This window comes from Carettochelys insculpta, chromosome 7, assembly GCF_033958435.1.
Source record: "Carettochelys insculpta isolate YL-2023 chromosome 7, ASM3395843v1, whole genome shotgun sequence".
Taxonomy (NCBI): domain Eukaryota; kingdom Metazoa; phylum Chordata; order Testudines; family Carettochelyidae; genus Carettochelys; species Carettochelys insculpta.
The window spans coordinates 26,749,522-26,756,002 of record NC_134143.1 but is presented as its reverse complement, the minus strand read 5'-3'; the positions used below and the strand labels follow the sequence as shown (position 1 = coordinate 26,756,002).

At 38.7% G+C, this 6,481-nt stretch overlaps 1 long non-coding RNA gene across 1 annotated transcript in view; it reads right to left on the bottom strand.

The window, feature by feature from the left end:
• Positions 1-1,985: 1,985 nt before the first annotated feature.
• The window catches only part of LOC142016067 (uncharacterized), a 54,056-nt gene continuing 49,560 nt past the window's right edge, over positions 1,986-6,481 (bottom strand). Inside the window, exon 4 of the long non-coding RNA XR_012646284.1 lies at positions 1,986-2,129. This is a non-coding gene — a long non-coding RNA (uncharacterized LOC142016067). The remainder of the gene's footprint in view (positions 2,130-6,481) is intronic.

Below are 6,481 nucleotides of genomic sequence, written 5' to 3'. Positions count from 1 at the left end.
ACTGAGTAAGTCCCATTACATACTTCTGTAAAATCATTTGTGAAAAACTATCTCCCTAGTTCATTAATATGGTGAAGTTGAGTTCACCATGTATTTCAGGCAGAATCCCTTCCGATATCAAGCTTCACTTCTGCTCCTGTTGCCTATTGTTCACCAGACCAAGAGACTCTCTAAAACAGATGGGAAAGTTGTTAGACACTTGTTTGCCAAAATGGACTGTTGGCAAACATACAGATATGGAGGGTGTGTTAGAAAACAGCCCTATTCTGAGGAGACATGAAGACATGTTTGACTGTGTTTTCTCCCACTTGATCTATTTTCATCTTTTTGCTGTCCTTGTGGGAGGTCCCGTTTTTGGGTGTGTTTCTTTACACTCATGAGCTGAATGTGACTTTAATCTGTTCATGGACACTTTAAAATATTCATTAAATGACCTTACCACTGCACTGAAAGCTTTTCTGTAATGGATGAATGACATACATGATGCTGGGTTGTATGTATTTATTATCTGAAGTGCATTTTATTCAATGAAAGTGGCCAATAGTAAAGAAATGGAGTCCAACAAATGGTATATCAAATGCATAGAAATACAATGCTTTACTTCTGAGAGCCCATTGCTGGGAAGATAGTAGATTGTTAGAATTCAGGACATTAGCTTGGATCCCTTGTTAACTTACTGGACATTAAGATCTCCAGATACCAACATATGTGCATGCTATGAAGCTCAGAAAACACTTGAGACAAGGTGTGTGTATTTATGGGCATGCAAAGAAGAAATTTTAATAATTTTGATGTAAGTGCAGTTTGTGATATAGTAAACATATTCAGCTAAGATCTTTTTTCATTTTATCTAAAGACACAAACCATGAAGATAGTAGGGAGCCGGGGAGGCTACGCTAGGCAGGCAGCTCAGATAAAAGTACTTAGGGGCTTTGGCCACAGAGGTTTGCCATTGACCCAGGTTACTTTTCTAAATAGTAATTCCCTTCAGCTTTGCAGCTTGCTCTTCAGGGGTTGAATTGATGTTCCTGATCTAGCCTTTATAGGGAGCCTTTCTACTTAAATACTAACTTTGGGGAGTGACCGGTCCTGCCTCTCATTCGTTCTTCAGAAGCAGGATTCCTTCTACCCAATTCCGCCACTGGATCAGATTGCCTTCCCCTTAAAATTAAAAAAAAAAAAAAAAACCCTCTGGAGTCTATGCCTTAGAACACCCTAGGAATGGAAAAATCATCAGTCTTGTAATTTCCCCATATTTTTTTGAGACTAATGGAATAAACAGTCAAAATAAACCTCAGAGGTGTGTTTAATTGGCTGCTGTCTGGTTACATATAATTTTACACACCAGCTAAATTAAAGAGCCAAATGCAGAGTCCAGCAATCTAGGTTCATGGTATGGCTTTGTGTTATTCCTAGGGACCCTTCAGTCTATTACATGCATTCAGACAGCTCGCTTTTTCATTGCGCTTACAGTGATGTAGAGAATGTGTTTGTGCAATAGTTCTTTATTTCATTTAGCTGTGTCAGAAAACGAAGTCCTAGACTTGCAATAAAATGCTAGGAATTAGAGAGAAAAAGACCTAAGTCTAGTCATCTCTTCAGTCCATTTCCCTTCCAGAATTGGTTTCTACAGTACATTCTCAAGTGCTTTGTTTTTTTATTTTGGCTCTATTACATGAGCTCCATTACAGTAGTATCTGAGCACTTTTAAAATCTTTTATTCACACAACATCCCTATGCAGGAGAGAACTGTAATTATTTTACAGATGAGGATCCAAGGCACAGAAAGACTAAGGTTATAGCTACACTAGTGAGTTTTGTCAACAAAATGGGTGGAACGTCCACACACACACAATGTGTTTTGTCGACAGTATGTTGACAAAAGTTGGTACTTCCACCTGTAATCTGCTGCCTCTCCCAGATGAGGAAGAGTGCCTTTTGTTGACAGGTTCTGTTGACAAAATGCTGTGTGGACATTCTGGGGAGGTACTTCTCTCAACAGACAGAGTGCCCAAGACAATGGGCAGCCCTGTTTACAGTGCTTCTGGGTGCCTGTTTTGTTGTAGCAGCAGCCGGGTAGTCTGGTCGCTCAGTCAACAGAGCGGAGCACTCTTCTGATTGGCCGCACTCTGTTGACAAAAGATTTGTTAGAAAATCTCTTCCAATGGTGACTTCTGTCAACAGCTTGCTGTAGTGTAACCATAGCCTAAGTGATTTTTTCCAATGCCACCCAGAAAGTCTTTGGCTATTGTCACTCAGTCTCTCTCTGGGCTAATGTGATGAGCACTGGACTATCCTCTTCTTCTTCTATCTAGTCTTAGGTTGATCCAAACAGTGATGAAAAGACAACAGAATAAGAAATGCTTCTACGGCAGTTGTAGCATTTTGTGAAACGTAGAATAAATTTTCCTGCCCTGTGACAAGAATGCCACAAAATGCTGCAATCCTCACAGGGGGTTTTTGTTTGTTTTTGGAGATTAGTCTTTGTCACTTCTCTCTCTGTCTATGTAGGGAAGAGACTGACATTACAACAGCTCAGCTGCGGATGCCATTGTGAAAATAGTTTGCAGTGTTGGCTAACTTTGAATGAACACATCTTTCTTTTAAGGCGGAGAGACATATTTTCAAAAAATCTGAGGTGACTGGCATGCTCCCAGCTTTTTTGTATGAATTTAACATATATCCTTCTAAAAATGTGTTTGAAGAGGGCTGTTTAAACAATAAATGTGTGCTTTGTAAAAAACGTTTGGCATCAGTTTGCCTAAAAATGAAAAGGACAATTTTATAAGCCTAATATAAATTTTCAGTGAGATAACAGGAAAAGGACCAATAAATAATTAATAGTCTTTTGCATAAAACTTCCTCCCCTTAATAAATATCTTTGTCATTTAAAAAAATTATGTGATCACATTAACATTAGTCATTTAATGAACTGTCAGGTTTTGAGACAAGTGTCTATCACCATCTCCCAATTTGGCTTTTTTTATCTGTTGGTGTAATTGAGTAGTGTGTCATATGACCATGACCTTTAGAAATTACATCGGAAGGATATGGTTTAGACAAGCCAGTTGGCATCTGTATTGCCATGGTATTTTCTTGCTGGTCATTGTCAAGCCATAAGATTCAAGTGCCAGAAGCAGAACTTATAGTTACAGTAAGTCTACAAATATGGCTGCAATAATCGAGCTCACAGTTACCAATTTCTTTGATCTAATGGAGTCCATTTGATCAGTGCTTGGCAGCTACTACATGTTGGCATAAAGACACTGCAAAGCAAATTTGATGAGGGTTTTCAGATATATTTTTCTTCAGAAATGATTGGTTGGAACCAAAACTTTTAGTAGAAATGTCTATTTCCACAGAATTTTCATCAGGAAAGTTTCTTATGATGAGGAAGCTGGGCCTCCCAGCCTTCACTACTAAGCTACAGAGAGAGAGAGAGAGAGAGAGAGTGTCTTGCACAATGAAGGTTTCATTATTTATACAAAGTAGGACAGCTCTGGAAGGAGAGAATGAGAATGAAGAGTGTCTGTCAACTGCTGGGTGCTCAGTGAGAACCAGACAATTCTGAACAATAGTTATGCCAGTGTTTAGGTGCTGATTTTTCTTTAATGCTCTTTTGATAATTTTTTTTCCTCAGGAATGCCAGCACATATTGAAAAATGGTCTTCATTAGGAGAAGTAAATGTAAAATCTGAAGTCTGTGGGTTAACACAGCAAAGCTTTAAAATTTGAAGAATTTGTCTTTGAGAAATAGGTCCAGTTTGTATTTGCAGGCTCTATCGATTTCAAGCTATACCTTGCTGGAAGTCCAATGGTCTTGAGGTCCATTGATTTCAAATGATACCTGTTCATGTAGCACTTGTGCAAATCATGCAGACTAGCTCTGAGATTTCCGGACTGTAGTTTGTATACTATTGGCAGTTTGTGGAACTCTTAATTGTGGACCAGAGAGAACTGGTAGGTCACATGACACAAGCTCTCCTTTTTATTTCTGATGATAAAGGATATTAAATCAGAAGTACTGCTTTTTCACACAAGCGATTTCTCTACCTGTCACAAAAATGCTATGCAATTTGAGAATGGGGAAAGGTATCCACAGAGCAATTCACTCTGTAGTGAAAAGACTTGAGAACTACCTACAAGGATGTACCTTTAAGGCAGATGTTAAGGCGGATGTTTCAGACTTGTAGGTAAACACTGTTTTATAGTAATTTTGCACAATGATCTTTATCATAACGTGTACTGTGAAATTCTGGCAGTCTTGAATTTAACAGGAGGGGTTCATTACTAAAAGGGGATTGATAATTGTGTAAGAAGTGATCTTTATGATATTTAGATTTTATGGGTGGGATTTTCAACAGAGCATAACTGGCTTAGGTCCACAAGTCCCACTGATTTTCGATTAACCTCATGCTCCTAAACCATTTAAGTACTTTTGAAAATTACATGCTATATTAGTGAAATACTTGTATCCATTGGCTGAAACTACAAATATGTACAGTTAAGAAGGAATCCCAAAAGCAAGAAAGCAGCAGAAACAGAAAATCAATCAGTCTGTTGTCTGAATGAATGATATGTAGGTTGCAAAAATTCACAAAGATTTGATGGCAAGCGGAAATGCTTGTAATGACTATTTAGATAGATGGGGAAGAGCTACAGTGCCTCATAATTGTGGTACATTCATTATATAGCTTAAAACTAAGGATGGGTTGAGTGGGTGGCCTAAATCAGATTTAGTTGTCAAAGTTCTGGACACAAAATAATGAGAGAGTTGTAATCTTTCAAAATATCTTGAAGGGTAGCTGCTTATTCATCTTCTTAAACGAAGAAAAATCTATCTATAGTATTTGTATGGCTCCTATTGCTATAGCGTCTGACCAGCTCATAATCTTTCTTTAATTTATCCTCTCATACCTGTGAAGTAGGGAAGTCCCATTAGCACTGATTTTCAAAGGACAGCTCAGACACTAGTGACTTTTTCCAAAACAGCTGGGACTCTTTTGAAAAATCCCATGGAGCATCTACACACAAAATGCGTTGTTTTGATGTTAAATTGGAAGAATGCAGCTTTTTTTCCCGTGGCCCTCTTCTCCACCAAGATGAGGAAGAGCCACTTTTCCTGGAAGAGTCTTTTGGGGAAAAAAGTGTGTAGATGCTCCAGGGGCCGTTTTTTTTTTTTTTTTTGAAAGAACAGTCCTTATGGGGCTGGATTTTTTGATTTCCTGGCCCATTCTTTCGAAAGAGTGGGGGCTATGTGGATGCTTTATATTGAAGAGCAGATCGATTTTTTTCTGTTCACTTATTTGTGTGTGGATGTGCTCTTTCAAAAAGTTTTTTTTTTTTTGGAAGAGATCTTCTGGAAGAACTTCTTTTGAAGGATTGCTGTAGTGTAGACCTAGCCAGACAGATAAAGTGGCTTGCCTGCTCTCACTCAAGAAGTCTGTGACAGAAAGGGGAACTGAAACCTGGTCTCCCAAGTTAGCACCCTGACCACAGTTCTACCCTTCCCCTCTAGAAATAATAATAAAGTATCTGCTCTGTATAACTAAATGAAATCCACCTCCCACCCAACTCTTTCTTCTTCTGCCTCTGGTATGCTCCTATCCAGAAAAAGGTTTTTGAAATCATGGGAGTTGATTGTGAATTCATACATAATCTCACTGAATAATCAATAAAATTGACACAGGGCTCAAGCTTGTAAACTCCATCAGTGAACTTTGAGGGTGCTGAACAACATCCTTAATACAAGTTGAACCGGTCTCATCTGGCAAACTCCAGCGTGATTTTAGTTAGCCAGATGACCGCTTATCATTGGTGTGTCCAAGGTTCCTGTGGTCCCATAAAGTTTGTTTCCAGCCACTAGTCCTGGCTCTCAGTGTCCTGTGCTGTTATTAAGCAATAATTTACCCCTAAATGTCTTCTAAGAGCCCAGTAAGCAGTGAAAGTGTTGGTAATATTGCTAGACAATATTGGCTTCTTGTGGTACTATAGATTCTCTGGTTCAGCACCGGTCAAACCCCAAGGGTTCCAGCCTAGAGAGGTTCAACCTATAATTGGTCTCTGAAATGGGATTCATCTGTTTAGATTCCAAACTCTGTGGTATTGTAAAGATCTTAGATTCACAGTATGACCTTGGGGAAAATTGCTGAAATCAACTGTAAATGGGGTAATTTTTCTAGATGCTTCGTAAATCTCACATCACAGGAAGCTGAATGCCTATGTGAATTTTATGCACACTGTAATAAAAGCCATCTCACAGACACTGTGAAGATGATTTAGGTAAAGTTGTTACTGTGCTTTACACACGTAAAATACCAATTATTGGGTGTCCATTATCGCTTAGAACTTCATGAGCATAGTCTCCTCTCTTTATATGTCCAGAAGAAGCGGTGTGCTGAAATTTATTTTTGTGTAGAGTGAAAGGATGGAGGTCCCCCACAGGTATTCTGTTTTCAGTATTTTACTTACCATGTATAAC